Source organism: Tachypleus tridentatus, chromosome 1 (genome assembly GCF_004210375.1).
Source record: "Tachypleus tridentatus isolate NWPU-2018 chromosome 1, ASM421037v1, whole genome shotgun sequence".
Classification (NCBI taxonomy): domain Eukaryota; kingdom Metazoa; phylum Arthropoda; class Merostomata; order Xiphosura; family Limulidae; genus Tachypleus; species Tachypleus tridentatus.
In genome coordinates this window covers 59,491,830-59,511,242 of record NC_134825.1, presented here as the reverse complement: position 1 = coordinate 59,511,242, position 19,413 = coordinate 59,491,830, and the positions used below count along the sequence as shown (strand labels likewise).

Sequence of the window (19,413 nt, the reverse complement as noted above, 5' to 3'; positions counted from 1 at the left end):
CAACCTTTGTATTTGTTAAACAGTAACACAGACTTACTGTGTGAACGTATCGTTTATTTTTGCTGTGGTGATAAAACAAACTGTGCTGTACGTATACACCATAAAAACATGTCTTACAAGAACAATATGATAGGCATGTAATTGGTATAGGTTTATTTGTTTTTTGAATTTCGAGCAAAGCTACTCGAGAACCTTCTGCGTTAGTCGACTTTAATTTTGAGTTTATAGAGAACACTAGAGCTCATAACCAGCAAATAGTGAGATTGATTGTTACATTACAACGTCTTTATGGCTGAAAAGACGAGTATGTTCGGTGGCGGAATTGGAACTATTCACTAGGCCATGTCAGACCTTACTGGTATAAGAAATAGTCTCTTTTTGATTGGTGTAGAATCTAGATCACGTGCGTCATCATATAAATTATTTAATGTACATATACATGCTCTCTATGAAACGAGTCCCCCGTTGTGACAGCAATAAGTCTACAGATTTACAAAACTAAAATCAGGGGTTCGTTTTCCTTCGGTAGGCACAGCATATAGCCCGATGTGGCTTTGGTATAAAAAAACACACACACACAAAATCACTCTATAAAACGTTTACTGAATTTCCTTTATGAAAATAATAATTAATTTCCACATTCTACAGCTCATCATATATAAATTAGCTGCTACTCTCACATACTGTTATTGATATGTTTTGTAAATGTTTATTTTCTAGGTGTACAGTCATTTCAAGTCAACACAAACATATAGGCAGCAAAAGAGATAAAAGATTTTCCGTTATTCTAGAAAGGAAACTGTATCAGCTTGATAGCTATTTTAGAATTCCACAATGGAAACACTCCGGAAGAGAGAAAAAAAACTGCTATCAGACAGTAATGTGATATTCAATTTTGTGAAGTTTTTGTTAAACAAAAGCAGGTTATACCACTTGTTTTTGATGCAGTAAGTTTCTCTTGAGACAGTTACGTCAGTCAAAAGATTTACTAATGTGTTTCATTCACATTAAAAATATTTTAAAGAATTGTAAACTTTGCAAATCTAGTTGATATGTCCAAGTTTTGACGCATATTTATTTATATATCATTTTGTTGTTTTTAACACTTTAGTAAAGTTGCTATCAGTATAGAGCATTTAACGAAAAATAAATTATAATTTGTAGTGATTTAGTGGGCCAAGTCTAGTGCTAGGTGAGCCAGACTGTAGATTGAAGAATCTGAGGTTCAAGAGGTCATGTTTCTGAGCACGACCCTCTGCGCTTTCAGCTATGGGTGTGTTGTAAAAGTGACAGTTAGTCCCATTGTATGATTCAAAAGTGTCAGAAAAAAAGATCTTATGTCTACAAGAATAATGCTGGACAAATCTTTGCCACTGAGGTTGTTTTTGATTGATTTCTTTCCCTCTAGTCACTAATTTTGAACCTTAGGAGATTTCGGCCTGGCCGGTTTTACATTTTAAATTCATGTAAGTCTTGTCCACAAACGTAGTGAACTCTAAACGTTTTATTCTTTCGCTGAGAAACTTTATGTTACAAGCTGATTTCAATGTTACCCGTAAACGTACCTTATGTGATCTGAATGATTTTGAAACTTATATTAAGATTGATTGCCAAGGTGACATCCATCTTCACTTTAATTCACATCCTATTTGGATTTGAACTGTGACGTGTGCTTGTTAATCTTACTGGACCTGAAACGTAGAAAATCACTAATCTCGTAAGACCTGTTATTTTTTGTTGGCTAATCATTAGTTTATTTGTGTAGTGAATCTTTGGGATACCAAGCTATCAATCGTTTGGGTATTAACTTACGCCATCTCTTCTCCGTTAATTTATCAAAACTTTGAGCAAGTAATTTATTTAACACAAATACAGTAGCCTACTAGATCATTAGTATGTTTAATATATTGTATCATTTAACTCCTGTATATTAATTATGATAACTTCTATTGTTTTTAACTTATTGGATTATTAGTTAGTCATCATACTTTCTTGTAACTAAGTATGTTAAATCTTTATTCTATTAATTTCATAAGATTTAACTCATGAACTCTCTAAAGCCTTAGTCTGTATTTAACCAAATTTATAGTATGATAAACTTCTCCAGATGATGTTACCCATAAAACACTATTTTGATACAGTATGTTAATTTACTGAATCTTTAATAATATTTATATTCGCTGTCTTTCATTCGAAGTTCAAATCAAACGTGGTACATTGCAATACATAACCAGAAATAGATAAATAAAAAATAAAGTTCTGTTAATTTTAATACTAAACATTCTATTATCAAATATAACGCAATATATAACTAAATAATTTATATTTCGGAGCTGAAATTTATAAATATTTAATCTCTTTCTAGCCTATCAAAATATGTTCCTATTTTGATACATTTAGTTTTTTTGAATTAAAATAGTTTTCTATAATACGTTCCTGACTTTTCTAGAAACACTATTAACCAGTACAGTATTTCTTAGCTTTATTGTAACACAAACCCTTACTAATTCTAGATCATTTGTTAAATAAAAAAATTAGTTCTACAGCTTTCAGTCTTAATGAGTTCATATTTACAATTATTTGTTTTTATGCTCATATTTGCAGCATGAAGACCCTACTTCCTTAATTATAGAAAAAATCCCAGAACAGAAAAAAATAATTCTCGTTTTACTTTAAGAGAGGCCCGGCATGGCCAGACAGTTAAGGCACCCGACTCGTAATCTCAGGGGCGCGGGTTCAAATCTCCGTCACACCAAACTGCTCAACCTTTCAACTGTGGGGCTTTATAATGTTAAGGTCAATTCCACTATTCGTTGGTAAAAGAGTAACTCTAGAGTGGGCAGCGGATGGTGATGACTAGCTGCCTTCCCTCTAGTCTTACACTGCTAAATTAGGGACGGCTAGCGCAGATAGCCATCGTGTAGCTTTGGGCAAAAAAAAAAAACCACCTTCAGAAAATTTTAATTTTGTATCTGTCCGTCTTTATATCTTTGTGAGGGGGAGTTACTGATTTTTATTATTGTCATTTGTAGAAGTATTTCATCTGGTATTACAAATTGGCACTATTTTTATTTGCATCTAGTGGTTTGTTATTATTTTACTTTAGCTTTGGAATTTCTTTCTAAATTTTAAACAAATATTTTCATTTTTCTGATAACTATGTTTTAAAAGATAATGGTATTACTCCTTTTATAATAATCTAGCAAACCTATAGACCACGATAGTAAGATTCTCAGAAAGCGCTTATCTCAGCCCTCCACTTATAACTAACGTGAATTTTTAACGGCAGATTAATTTGTTGCATAATTATTCTATTCTGTTGCATGTTGCATATATTTATTGAAAAACGTAAACGACTTTGTTTTTCATTTGAAAAATATTTTTTCTTTGCTTAGCAACCATTACCTTAGGAACGTGTAATGCTACTTAGGATTAAAAGAACTTACGACAGTGAAATTTAATTGCAAATGCGTAAGGACGTGAAAAAAAGATGATCTAGCATTAAGATAACTGTTGAGTCAGGTTTCATTGGAACCAGTCTCTTAAGTAAATGACTGATCGTGAAAACAAAATAACATACAGATAAATGTATATATATTTATATAACAAGCAGGGCTATCATAATATAGTTTCAAACCGTTACTGATTGCATGGATTTAAAAGCCGATGAAATTCTTTTTAAACGAGTAGGGAATTAGGTACTCACCACCATGTGGCTTCACACTGCCTAGAAATACAAAAAGAACAGAATTTGGTGCTGGCTTTCAAAATATGAAGCAGCGCTCCACTTAAAATCCCCCCTCCCAAATAGCAGTTAGACGTAACTATGTCTACTAATTCTATGTGATAAGCATATTGAATAGCAGTTAGATGTAGATATGTCTTCTCATCGTATGGCATAAGCACATTGATATTCCGTAGTTACTACTAGTAAATATAATGTTCATTTTTATCCACGCAGACTAAGTTTACGTAGCGTATATTTACTTTCTGTAATTACAAATAACGCGAAATTCGAATCGTAGAACGCAAATATTTTTATAAAATTGCTTCACGCATTTTTTATGGTAGTCATTCTGTTGTTATAATAACAATAATTTGATTAGTCAGCAATAAATGGTCAGGAGTGCTGCTCTTCCTTGAGACATTAACAGAATTCTTGCAACAAGATGAAACCTTGTTTTGTCTTGCTGTTGGAGCGTTGTTCGAAAACTAAGATAATCATTCAGGCTCTGATATGCTTATTCAAATTTCACGTGTACAAGTATAGATAATCAGCCTTCTTTTCACGTAGTTATCAGGGTCTTAGAAACGATAATAAACACATAATAAATCAAAATGAGAGTAATATACATGTCAATATCATATGTTACTTCTTCGGGTTTCATTGGTTAGTACTGGCTTTTTAATTTCGCGCAAAGCTGTACGAGGGCTATCTGCACTAGCCGTCCCTTATTTTGCAGTGTAAGACTAGAGGGAAGATAGCTAATCATCACCACCCACCGTCAACTCTTGGGCTACTCTTTTACCAACGAATAGTGGGATTGACCGTAACTTTATATTGCTCCCACGGCTGAAAGGGCGAGCATGTTTGGTGCGAGGGGGATTAAAACTCACGATCCTCAGATTACGAGTCTAACGCTTTAACCAACCTGACCATGCCAGGACTTTGTGGTTTCATTAGTTTGTGTTTACGTGCTGTTTTCTAGAACTTACTTAGCCTATCGTCAGCGAATAAGAGTCGAGAAACAACATAAATAAATATGAACAAAAATTAATTGATAACACTAGTGGTTTTAGTTAAACGTTTCCCACAAAATAAACAGTTGTACTGCTGTGAACTGTGATACTTTATACGTTATAATCCAAAAAAGAAACTGAAATTTTTACGCTTTTGTATTTATTGATGTAATTTATCTTTATACAAAATAACAAATACCAGTACCTAATGTTCGTGCCTTTTATATAATATGCTTTTAATACAAAATAACACATACTAATTCTTAAGGTTTGTGTGTTTAAAGGTAACCTTAAATTCCTACCATCACATTTTTTGCTGTTAAAGTTCATAACATACGTTATCATAAAATGTAGGAAAAACATTAAAGTTTAGTATGTTACAAGAAGCACCGAGTCTGTTTGAATTTTGCGTTTATAATAAAGAATGGCTGCAACCCTTTTACGTGTCAGTAAAACGTAAAAGTTTTTGTGTATGCTTAACATCTTGATAATTTAGTTTTTGTATTCCAGTCTTCACCCAGCCCGTCCAAGTCTCGATCAGAGGCATGATTACGAAGCGTCTTTTTTCACTTTTTGTTTGAGTACGGGCCGCTTTCTATGTATTCCGGAGGTGGTTTAATCTACTTTGGGATGGACATGTTTAGAATTCTTGTTGAAAATCGTGAGCCTGTTAAGATATTGCTACGTTTATCGCACGTTTAACCTTCATTATACTGATAAAGATCGACCAGTTTTACCAAGAAACGTTTGTTATGCTACTAGATTTATTTCTGTTTCATATATGGGGGTAGCGTTAAATTACTGTTTTATCTCCTTTTTTCAATGAGCTTAGAAACGGAGATATTTTGTTGTAATTGTTACGCAGAAATTTGCAGTTTTCTTTCTGTGAAAAAAACAAACAGGAATATTAATGAAAATTTTTATATTTTTATTTATGAAGGGAAAAATTACTTTTCAAGTAAACTACATTCCCAAGAGCTAACGTGGAATCAAAATCATTTTGTTCAGCTAACCCACAATGCCTCACTGTTTTTCTTTTTAAGAATCTGCGGTGCAGTAATATCTGAAGTTTGCTGAAACGTAGCGTTATAGACAATTGGTAAAGTACAACTGCATTGTAAAACTTTTAAGGTATTACTGGAACGTGCAGAGAAAAAGACAACTACTAGAAAGAGGTAGAATCGAAAGATGCGTTACTTTAGGCATGTAATTAGATCTGAGAGAAGGTTGGCAGAGATTCACGTGGGTAAAATCGAAGGAAGAAGAGCGAAAGGCAGGCAGAGACTCTTAGCTCAATATCATTATAAATGGATTTGATATGAGAGGCTAGAATTAGGCAGCAAGGAAGAGAGAACAATGGGAAACCGTAATCAACTCTCAGAACTGGAAAGGACCCCTTCTCCCCCCCTCATTGATTGATTGATTTGAAATTAAGTATCAGAGAGAAACGTAACATAATTAATACTTATTCATAGCTGAAATTAATTTATTAATTGAAACGCTGATAGTACATTGTCTTATTTTAGTGATTTTAAGTGGATGAAAAGCCATAAACCATCTACCCTTCAAGGCTGCTAATTAACTCAAAGTGTGACAACATTCACGTCAAGTGCAGATTGCCGATGTTTCTTTTATACACTTTTTCTACTTTGCCCATTTCGAATTGAGCATCAGAATTGTGTGAAAATAGCGTTTCAGATTTATCTTTTGCAGACCCATGGTGGGTCAGCCTTACGTTTATGGATTTAGAACAGGGTTCGATTCCTCAGATGAACACTGCAGATAGACTAATGTGGTTTTGTTATAAAACACACACACATACACCATTTTCCCCCACAAGTTACTGCTCAAGAGTACGTTTGTTCAATACCAGAACTCTTCGGTTGAGCTAGATGGTGAGAAACAAAATGTTCTCTTAAACGCCAGTTATATGTGCAGTATAACGCTTTACGTCCTGCGATTTATTCATCAAAAGTTGGCGAAGTATTAGAATCATTAAGCCTAGACTAGTTTTGGTAGTACACGATAGGCCTCTTGGACAGTGATTTGTGGAAGAAGAGATTGATGTGGAAAGCTATTTCTACACATCTCATATTTTCAATTCGAAATGAAGAAGTTGACAAATGTGGTACAAAAACAAACAAACATTGCAGTTTACGTGATTTTTGTCACAAATGTTCATGCCTATTGGGCCTACTGATCCTTCAGCTTTCGGCGTTTTAAACCGTGAATATTAATTAACCTAACCGAATTAACATGTTCCTTATCTTAAGTATCCGTCATACTAGTAGAACCTTACAAAAGTGGCCCAGAATGGCCAGATGATTAAGGCACTTGACTCGTAATCTGAGGGTCGCGGGTTCGAATCCCAGTTGCACCAAAATGTTCGTCCTTTCAGACGTGAGGGCGTTATAATGTGATTGCCAATCCCACTATTCGTTGGTAAAAGAGTAGCCCAAGAGTTGGCGGTGGGTGGTGATGACTAGCTGCCTTCCCTCTAGACTTACACTGCTAAATTAGGGAAGGCTAGCGCAGATAGCAGCACTTGAGTAACTTTGCGCGAAATTCAAAACAAACAAACAATACTCAAAAGAGGAAACAAAAGTAAATGGAACAACGAAGATCAAGTTGAATATGCTAGTAAACGGAAAGTTCTTATTGGAACTTTATTTTTGAACTTGTGTCTATGATGTATGGTAAAATTAGGCATTTTGAGTAAATAACCGACAGTAGTCACGTTTCTGAAATTCTGATAAATTATAAGTCACTCATATTTCCAAACATTTCGGACACCCTATAGATATTAACTAGTAAACCATACGTTTCTGACTTTCTGTAACAGCGACTTATTTAGTTTGTGTCAATAACAACAAAATGTTCAATTCATTCGAACACAGATTCGAATTATAATGATGCGACTTAAGAATATGACATGGCTGCTGATAAGTTTAATTTGGATAAAAATGTTTGCCTTAAATGACCATATTATAAATAATTGAATCCATACTGATGCATTAGCCGTCACACTCGATATTTTACTTATTATTTTTTATATTGTAAGAGTTTTAAAAGTGGATATAATCAAAGAAGTAATTTTTTTAGATTGATACCGTACAGTTCCGTATATACATCAATCTTGTACAACACTCAGCTCATTGGCCATCATCTCTGAAATTCAGGTCTTTGGAGAATCAGGTACTCTTCTTCAAGTCCTGAACTATTTGAGGTCTTTAGTAAGCTAGTTTGGATGTCTAATAGTTACTGTTGCCACGTTCCTTCTCAGGGCCATAACATAACATCGAACCCCCCCAAAGCAACAAGACAGCATCACCTTAATAATTACAATCGCTATCAAAAATTGCTTTTGTTATTTTACTTATGGTTTCATTTTGTTGTGTTATAGCGTTATGTGTTGTATGTTCTTTTGTTTGGATGTATCGTGAGTAAGTGTATTCACTGCTTGTGGTTTGTGTTGATGGCCTCTTTAGGTTTAGCTGTTGAAAACAAAGATCTGTTTTGTGTTCTGTTTACCTCCTGCTTCTGTATGTGTGTGTGTATTGAGAGTTCGTGTTATTTTGTACGTTCGTTATGCGTGTTTCTTATGTTCTTGTATATTTGGCATCCTGTGTAGTTGTTGATAGTTGCATCAGTGTGGTTGTGTGTTTACTCATGAACAGTATGCCTAAACCGTGTTTCCTAGTCTATATCTTATGCTCAAATTTATCCTATTTTATCAGCTTTTCATAAACAGGTTTTAACAAAAGTAAGTAATTCTCGATCGTTGACACGCACAATTAGCAAAATCTATAAGGTAAAGACATAGCTTTACCATCGAATGAAGCCTGTTTTCGTATGGTTTTTTCTTTCACTGTTCAATACCTAGAAATATAAGCAATAAGTTAGTTGTCTTATAATCCATTTACAGTTCATCGCCCAGTTGCCCTTAAGGTACAGAAATGCACAAAGAGGTGTAAAATACGACAAGTAGGTCGCTCTCATAGATGTTAGATTTTTAGAAATATTTTTTATCTTTGAATCCATTTATATGGTCAGGATATTATATTTGTATTTGTTATGACGCCTTCACGTTTCTGTGGTTTCATAGTATCAGAATGTTCACCCAGTTAGAGTAGCTACAGGGGTTTGGATTTGGATTTAAAATGAAATCGTCGTCTAGCCCTGCACGCGAGCTTAGAAGCTGACTGTTTACTGGAGTCGGTGCTTGAGGATGGTACATTATAGTAAGACGTCATATCAAATTGTATTGATATACTATGTATGTTTCTTATGCATGATAAGGTATGGATTAGGAACATTGTTTTAAATGTAATTCTTGAGGTAATATCAAAGTAGAACGAGAACAAATACAGTATTTAAAGTACATAGTGAAGTGCTGGCTAAGTTAGCCAGTATTTGTGGCTAAATAATTCTCACGTATTGTGACAAAAACAAAATTAATGAAGAATTACAATCAATCTAGTTCATTCGGTAACATCTATCGTGAAGCAATGCAACTCGACTACGTATATATCTGTTGTATCCCAGCCAGCCCAAAGAGTCTTGGTATTAAACGAAAGGACTCTTTGGCATTGGATATAACAGGTATATAGTATGGTTGACATATTTTACACTTTTCTTAACTTTCTCTCAAAGGTTCTTATTAAGAGTACTATTGCATTTAAATATAGAAATAGGTGCACTGTGTAATATTTGTTTGTTTGTTGTTAAACGCAAAACTACACGAAAGGCTATCCGTGATGTACCCTCCACGGTATTGAAACGCGGCTTTAAGCGCTATAAGTCTCCATATTTACCACTTAGGGACGTATTATGTAATAACATATATACACGATTCAAGTCAGAATCAAATGAATTGTGAATTATCAAAGAAAGAAGTCAATTGAATAAAATGAGAGTGAAATACTACAGAAACGTTTTAAAAATTAAATACATAACATTGAATTGAATGTCTTTAAGATATGGTTTATAAAACAAAATTATTGTTTGCGAATAAAATCACTTCACAGTAACGCAAATTGAAGGTAATGCTAATTAAATAGCACGTTAAAAGATTCGTCAGTATCGTTTATAATTTTTCAAAAATGCCGTGGTATAATGTTAATTTTTGTTAGTACTGTATGGTTAAGCCAGTTAATTTTTTTCCCGTACAGACATCCACTTATTTCACCTGAAGTTGTTCATTTTTCTCTAATTAACGAATAAAATCGTAATTAAGACTATATTACAGTCTTTGACCTTAATATGCTGATTGGATACGAGCTTAAACACATAACGTCTGATGATCGCGTCGACTAATACTGAAACTAATTGATTTTTCACCACTGGCTGCTACGGTTGTTTCAGAACACAGCAGGATAATATTTCCTGAAATACTGAAATATTACATTCATTCAAAATAGCTGAAATAGTTGTCTAACTGTATTGAAAACAAAACCTGATGGTCAGTAAGCAAGTGTAATAGACACACTTCTAGATACGTGAAAGAGTTTTTGTCACGCTCACTGATGTAAGCAGTCTCTGTTTATGGCACATGACTAGGCGTTAGGACGTAGGTCGGAAGGGGCCATGTGTCAATACGCTTTCAGACCACCGCTTGTCAGCGTTATCTAAGAGGTCAATGTACTTAGTTGTTTACTAAAGACCAGACTTGTTTAATTGATTAAATCTTCTTGTTTAGCAGTTAATCCAGAATGTTCATTATGATATCACGTGGTGAAAAAGTAATAATTTATTTAATAAAAAATAATCGTGAAAATATTTGTGAAAGGTTTTGTAAAAGAAATATTTGAGAAGATAATCGTACAAACTGTTCTCTGGTCGTTGATACAATAAATCATTTTACAAATAAGTGAGAGCCCAGCATAGCCAGGTAGTTAAGGCACTCGACTCGTAATCTGAGGGTCACGGGTTTGAATCCCCGTCACACCAAACATGCTCGCCTTTTCAGCCGTGGGGGCTTTATAATGTGATGGTCAATTCCACTGTTCATTGGTAAAAGAGTAGTCCAAGAGTTGTCGGTGGATGGCGATGACTAGCTGCCTTTTTTATATTCTTACACTGCAAAATTAGAAACGGCCAGCTCAGATAGCTCTTGTGTAGCTTTGCGCGAAATTTAACAGAAACAAAGAATTGCACTTTAATCATGTTCACGAGCTATGATGACAATTTTCTTTTCTAATCACGTTGCTTTTTGGTCATTCCTGTGATCTATGACTACATAGCTAGAAGCTCTGGCTCCTGTTTTGTAATTTAGTGAAAGTTCAGTGGTTTGGCGCATACAAGTGATCTCATTTGGGATCTTATGACGTAATGCTCTCCTATTCTTCAACTATAAAAGCAGAAAAGACAAGAAACTGTCGTATTTTAACAAGAGGATGTTGATGAAGTTGGGTCCTATTGGTAAAGTAAAGAAAAACGTTATTCCAGAAGTAAGAAAAACATGTTATTCCACGACCGGCTGTCAGTTGCACACTGGAAGTAGTGAAGAAAATTAAAGTTTGTCACTAGACTTAACCATATAACATAATGGTCCATTAAATATAAAGTTGAACTCTGAACGGGACAATTCTACGAATTAGGTTTATACAAGCGGAATAACAGCTAAACAAAAAACGAAATGTCAAAGGTTGTACGAATGATAACTGGCCTGCGACAGATTGAAATATATCTCACATCAGATGAAGAAAATGCTTAGTTAAGAATCTGTAAAATCTCGGATAAGTCTTATTGTCCTATTCAAACAGGCTCTAGAAAATCTATGATCGTGTAAAACTGTTAGAGTTTGGGAGCTATATGATGAGAAAAAGAGCAACGTTGCCTCAGAAGCCATTTGTAGTGGAAGTTGTGTTGTAAAGTAATAGTACATAACCAGAACCAACACATAAACCATCATTAATGATGAAAGATGAGGATGTAAGAACCAGGCATATATTATTTTATCGGTTTTTTTTCACATTTCGAATATCCCTTTGTACACATAGCGAAGAGTTCAGTGACTCAAAATTAGAATAGTTTTATTGTCATTAACCACAAACAATAACAACAAAATTCTATCAGCACTGTACATCATATTGTCTTATTTTTGTTCGACTTAGTTTATTTGAAATAGCGGCCTTAGGTATCAACCCAGTTTGTACGTGTCTTTTTGCTTTGACGATTACAAAAGCATTTATAATTTTTAACGATATTTTTGTGGTAAAAACAAACGTCACATCTAAGTGTGTATGTCTGTAGGTAGACAAACAAAAATACAAATACATAAAACAAAACACGGTAGTATTTTGAATGTAAATATAGATATTTGAAATATATTTAGGAATTTCAAGGACTTATGAATACAAATAATAAAGAACATGATTTATATGTAAAAGGATTAGAGGATTATTGGTTTCACTTTTCTGTTTTATGTATGGATTGGCAAACAGTGTAGTTTTCTTGTGTATGAGAATATATGGGTAAAATTAATTTATCATGCAGTGTCACAGAAAACTCCATATGTGGCACATTTCACACCTTATAAAATAAACTAGCTGGTAAGTTCGTACGAGTAATATGGTAGAAGACTTACATAAGATAAAGCTTTATTAGTGAATTACATTATGAGCGCATAAGAATATTTCTCGTGTTTCAGTTTGTTTAGTTTTTATGTAAATATATATGTTGGTTCATGAAAGGTCATGTCAAGTTGTTGTTTTAAAGGACCTCTTAACATCAACAAAACACAAACTTTTTATTTGTTACCGTGCAGTAATGTTTTTCACGCTTGCTTCAACATACGCTAGGCCCGGCATGGCCAAGTGGTTAAATCACTCGACTCCTAATCTGAGGGTCGTGGGTTTGAATCCCCGTCACACTAAACATGCTTGCCATTTCAGCCTTGGGAGCATTATAATATGACAGCCAATCCCACTCTTCTTTGGTAAAAGAGTAGCCCAACAGTTATCGGTGGGTGGTGATGACTAGCTATCTGCCTTTCCTCTATTCTTACACTCCTAAATTCGGGATGGCTAGCACAGATAGCCCTCGTGTAGCTTTGCGAAAAAAACTAAACGAACAAAAACAATCAACATACTCTATTTCTCTCCTTACACTTCTAATAGTGTAGTATACACATGTGTAATTTTATGTGGTTTTTATAAAGAGAATATGGTCTTTATAATTTGTAACAAAAATACACAGTAAGATTAGTAAATTATATATTAGTAACAAATCATTAACAGTATTATTTCTTCATATACATGTTTTGGTCTTTTAATTTTCTAGTAAACCTGAGATTCAAACATGAATTATAACATACAAATTGGTTAAGTAAGATTGTTTTGGATGATATAATTACAGAAACTCGAGTTGTGCCGTAACTCTCACGATACTTAACAAGCTCGTTACAAGTTTTTCAATAAAAAATACATTATATTAATTTCCTGTTTATTTAATTCACCAATAAAAACAGCTTCAGTTTCTTTGATTTTTCAAAACTCGCCATTTTTAATCTAAAAATGTTTATTGTATAATTTATGCATAAATATTCTGTTTGTCGTTTCCATTTTCAGACTGAGCTGTAATTCGGAGCTAAATGTATGAACTGGTAGAATGTAACTGATGTGTTATTAGTTTGAGAAAGCCATTAATATTACCAATGTATGGTGGCCAGCTAAGTCTCACGTTACTCAAAATATAATAAAACATATTTAAACGTACCTATCCTCTGATATACAAGAGTGTCTGAAAGCTTCGTGATACTTATTAATATAAAATCAAAAGTTAAATGTTATTAGTTTTTTCTCTCTTCAGAACTTTGATTTTACACATTTTAATTTTCTAACAATAAAGGCTTAGTTTGCTGTTATATTTAAAACGAGTCGACGATGAATACATTGTATTTTCTTTAGTCCCCAGTGGCACAGTAGTATGCTTGTAGAATTATACGTTAGGAACCGGGTTTTGACACCAGTGGCGGGCAGAGCACAAATTACACTTTGTACAGCTTAGTGCACAATACCAAATAAAGCAAACTCTTACCAATCAATGATGGCGCCATACATTTTTGAAGAAGTGAAAAAATATGGTGTTCGTGTTCTCCGCTTTTCACGTTAGTGTTTCAAATAAAAGGGTTCGAACCTTTGTAAATTTTAGTCTTATTTAATTAATGAAGAGGAACTTAATAGTTGTAGGGTAGTTTAAATGGTTAAAACGCTTTGTCTCACTTTTGTTTTCAGAGAATCTGTACCTATGAATGGAGAGATAGCTTAATTGATGGCTTCAGTCTAAGATGTACCAATACGAACGTACAAGTCGGAATTTACTACTTGTCACTGAGTACAACACATCTTTAACGTCGTGTATTGATCTGGTTCTTAGGGGGTCAGCGGTAAGTCTGCGTGCTTAGAACGTTAAAAACTAAGTTTCTCCCACTTGTCGCGAACACAGTACAGATAGCCTATTGTTTAGCTTTGTACTTAAAAAACAACAACAACAACATACAAACAAAATCTATAGACGTACTATTAACCATCCTGTTAACGCTAAAACTGGAGTTGTTTCTTGTTATTCAAAGCAGTTATTTTTATTTCCCCGAAAGGTGGCCGAAGACAGGAGTCACCTGTTTAAATACTCACACTACTGTATATTAGTGTTTTGTCTGCCGAACAGTCAATAGACACTAAAATTAACGTCATATAGGGGATGTCTGGCGTTGCTATTTGTATTGCCGTGACGTTAGTAAAAAGAGTGCGTGTCATGATTCATGAAAACTTGATTGATTGCAGTTTATTAGTGCAAAACAACAGGGTATGAATCATGAGAAGAATTGTTATTTTGTAGGCTGCAATTCAGCATGACATATGATCTCCACAATCAATAAATAAAAGTATTTGTTGTACTTAATGTTGGCTTTATTTACTCTTGAACCAGAACATTTTCGAGGATCCTGCGGAAGCGTATTTAATATAATTAAAAAGGCAGCCGATAATTAACCTTACGAATCGGACGGTTTATGTTGAACACTCAAATTTCAGAAGCACCCAACCATGACCAAGGGTTATGTTAAAGTCAATAGTTTAATATTTGGCTTTGAATTATGTAGGTAACTTGTTTTAATCAGAAATTATTTATAATTAATTAAAAACTTATAAATAATAACATTTTGAACTAATCATGTGGTTTAAGGTTACAATAATTTGCACATTTGAAACGTTTACTAGTCAGGGAGAAAGACACTAAATGGCCACTTGAATGTATTGTTTCAAGTAGAACCACTAATGTTACTTAATCCTTCACAGAAGTAAGAAATGGAGAAAAAAGTATTCGATATGAAGGTGGAATGGTTGCTATGGAAATAGAAAAGTTTTATATTTATTAATTTTACATCATCGTGATTTTGAAAGAAAAATTGGTTTCTGTAAATCACCTACATTCAAAGCATCACCAAACAAGAAGTGTCTGCTTGTTTATCTATCACTCTATCCATGAATTCACATTTCTGTATCAACGACTCTTGAACTCATCTCGGGGATTGGCAGTCGACTCCAAACACTTGAAGTGCTTAGCTCATGTATCGATCGGTTATATAAATAATGAACGATACATTTCATCTTCTATGGGCAAATGTATTGACAGATAATTGTGTTTACAGTAAAGTATCGGATACATAGTTACTTGTTTTTTACCTTACTATTGCCAAACAATCTGTGAAGCCTGCATTTTCACTTTGGGTGAATCTGTAAACAGTAAAGCTAAACCGCCTTTAGAAAAACTGTCAAAGTTCTAAGAAAATACACAAATTACTCACGCATATGTCATACAATGTACCTCGATTGTTATAATACAATACATCTCTTAACATACAAGCAAAGTAACAAAGGAAGATATATTACAAGAAATAATTCTTGACAGACCAGGATTCGTTATGGTTATAACACTGTTTCCTTACAGACCAAGGACTTCTGTGGTTATAGCACCCATTATTCAAAAACTAGGATTTATTATGGTAATAACACCGTTTTCTAGAGACATAGTTTTGTAATAATAAGTATTACACACCTGGCAGATTCTATTTCAAATTAGTGCTAAATTACTTAGTAATTAAAACAGTAGCCTCTAATACACGTCGACGTTTGATTTTAATGTCCAGATAATTTAATATCACCTATACTGACTTCTAGAACGGTAAATTAATGTTATTGCTTGAAATAGATTTCACCATATATGTACACAAATATCAGACAGATGATAGCAATGCTTATACAGTAGGAATGGCTCGAATTGTTCGTTGAAATGGTATTTTAAATATCTCCGCAATATATCGTTAGAACTGTACAATACGACACAGTGTTTTCTTTTACAACAAAATCTGCGTTATGGTTGATTAGCAAGTTTTAGGAACGTCTGTAAATATCATAGCAAACAAGTTTTAACTTATTGTTGTTCTTTCTTCTGTTTTTTTTATTACTATTACATGATACGTTAAACAACAAATCAAAGGTGTTAACCAGTTTCACTGAGGATTATTCCCTTTTATAAGTATTAATAACTAGTAGCAAGCTAAAACAGTCACAATTCTCGTGGAACTATGTTATTATTACCCCTTGTAGTTAGCTTTATTACATACACTTGTTCTTCCTTTATAAACTTAAATAATATATAAACAATAAATATTATTCTTGGAACCTCGTTATCTTTAGAGTTTGATTATAAATATCATACAATCTTCCCGTGTTTATTGAAATAGTGCATTTAAAAAACAAGCAAACAAATAAGGAAAACTTTTCAAAAAAATAAGTTAATGTAGGTATAGCTGATATCAATCCTTCAAAAACAATGTAAACAAGATGAATGGCCAGATGATTAAGGCACAGACAAGAATTAACATATAGCAATATACATATATATATATATATTCAGTCACAATTCAGTTTGTTATTTAGAAATGACCCCTATTATCTGTTCACATTATTTTGGAAGGACTAATACTACTCCTTCTAATATTTACTTCCTTTTTTGAAAAGTTTTCTTTACTTATATGTACCTATAGATACGTTGTTTTACAATTCAAATACACTTGTGTGTGATGAGTTACTTGATACTAAAGCATGTTAAACAACAAAAAACGTTCTATTTACATAGTTGAAATAAGTTATTAATGTTCTTTAAATTTATCTGAAATGTAAGAGACCTTTTTGTGTTCATCGTTGGGAGGATATACTGAATTATGTTTATTCGAAATAATCTAAATCATTAGCTTTCATTCACTAATGTGGGCCCGGCATGGCCAAGCGTGTTAAGGCGTGCGACTCGTAATCTGAGGGTCGCGGGTTCGCATCCCCGTCGCGCCAAACATGCTCGCCTTCCCAGCCTTGGGGGCGTTATAATGTGACGGTCAATCCCATTATTCGTTGGTAAAAGAGAAGCCCAAGAGTTGGCAGTGGGTGGTGATGACTAGCTGTCTTCCCTCTAGTCTTACACTGCTAAATTATGGACGGCTAGCACAGATAGCCCTCGAGTAGCTTTGTGCGAAATTCCAAAAAACAAACAAACAAACAATCATTGACTAATGAAACTCGTATCATGATCAGCTGAGGACTGAAATATCAATCACTGTTAACTCTCAGTAGCTCAAAATGTTTTTCTTTCAACAAAACTCGTGCTTTTATTTTAAAAAATGATCAGGACTTATTAAAGTTGTTTCAAATATTCGCATAATTCTACACAAAATTATGTACCTATAGCACATAATTAACCATCGAAAAACAAAAAAATGTTCTATTTACATAGTTGAAATAAGTTATTAATGTTCTTTAAATTTATCTGAAATGTAAGAGACCTTTTTGTGTTCATCGTTGGGAGGATATACTGAATTATGTTTATTCGAAATAATCTAAATCATTAGCTTTCATTCACTAATGTGGGCCCGGCATGGCCAAGCGTGTTAAGGCGTGCGACTCGACCAAGGTTTTTGGTCTTTCTAATTGTAGCCCTCAATGGTGCAGCGATATTTTTTGCAGATTTATACCTCTAGAAACAGGGTTTCGATACCCGTGGCAGAGCAAAAACAAGTAATTTTATAGCTTTGTGCTTAACTACAAATAAGAAATCCTAATTTTAATTGGTAGATTAAATGGAATGTAACTAGTTAACAGCACCAACCACCAACTCTTGGACTACTATAATGAAATAATGGAATTTGACTATAACTCTTATACTAAACTCAGGATACGCAAGCCTTGGACCCTACAGAGCTACTCTTGAGCCACATCACAAATAAACAATTTAATAATAACGAACCATTTAGGAACAACATATAATAAAGTTTATTCTTTTATTTTCACAGTGGGTTAGGTGTTTAAGGCACTCGACTCGTAATCTGAGGGTCGTAGGTTTGAATCCCCATCACACCAAACATGCTCATTCTTTCAGACGTGGGGCATTATAATGTGACGGTCAATCCCAATAGTCGTCGGTAAAAGAGTAGTCCAAGAGATGGTGGCGGGCGATGATGACTAGCTACCTTTCGTCTGGTCTTACACTGCTAATTTAGAAACAACTAGTGCAGATAGCTCTCGTGTAGCAATGCGAGATATAAAAAAAAATATTATCACAAATTACAACAATTTTTATGCCACACACGCTGTTGTAATTACAATTCATTTTGCATATTTGTTGCTTAGTATCACGGTGGTTTGGCATTTCTCACTTGCTGACACATTTATTATGCTGTTTTAAAAAGAAAAAAATGTTCTCACGAAGCAGTTACTTTTTTTTCAAAAGTAATTTTTTTTGTTTCAAACGATTTCAATCATATAACGTTTCTGCTCTTTAGTGCTCTCTAGTGGCGTGCTCGTAAACAACAATAAAATACAAAAAAAAAAGGAAAAGTACGTGAGCTAAGTAATTACATATTTAAATTGTCAATTAGACGTATAGTAACTAATTTAGCCACTTATCAATAGCTGAAGCCAGAAAATAGGATAGCTGTGCTGCCAACAATGTTGATAACAATAGTGACAATCAGTTTAGAATAATAGGAAAAGAGAAGTCTAGAGAATAAGGTTTATTGGTTCTGCTCTTCGAATTTTTTTTTTTTTTAATTGGGAAAAAGAAGACGAGGCGACTCGCTATTTCATTCTTTCTCTATAGGCTGTAACCAGAACTTGTAATTTAATCAGCTAAATGTACTGTCTACAGTAAGAAAAAGTTTTGTCTTTGCAATACAGTAATATATAATACGGGTTTTTTCACCAACCCATTCTTTTTGGATTGTATAGTTGGTGTTATTTGCTCTTTTATACCTACCACTGTTTTTTGGTAGACAGCTAACTTATAATACTTGTTATTCGCAAACATTATGAAGGAGAAGTTTATGAAATATACATCTTACACTAATTATTCTGTAACAAATTATCTTCCAATGTTGTTTTATTCTATTTTTACAGAGATTCTGTCTCAGAGAGACTGAGACTCAATATGGACATTTTGGTTTGCACTTTGCCTTCTACAGTTGTGACAAAATTCCGATCCTAATCAGTTCTACCAAGGCAGGTTTTTCGGTTCAAAAGTGAACTATTAATCAAGTATGCTACCTGATAACATCAAAAATACTAACGAAGAAGCAATGTACTTAAGTCGTTTCGATCCATCAAGCTTAACGACACAAATTAC

General features: G+C 33.8%; 1 protein-coding gene across 3 annotated transcripts in view; it reads left to right on the top strand.

The window, feature by feature from the left end:
- LOC143249611 (glypican-6-like) overlaps positions 1 to 19,413 on the top strand; it is a 125,085-nt gene that overhangs the window by 7,991 nt on the left and 97,681 nt on the right. The window contains exon 1 of one of the 3 annotated variants that reach the window (XM_076499776.1): positions 14,107 to 14,128. The exons of the other annotated variants lie outside the window; for them this stretch is intronic. The gene's annotated coding sequence lies outside the window, so the exon portion shown is untranslated. Of the gene's footprint in view, positions 1 to 14,106; positions 14,129 to 19,413 lie in introns of those variants that run through there. 3 annotated transcript variants of the gene reach the window in all.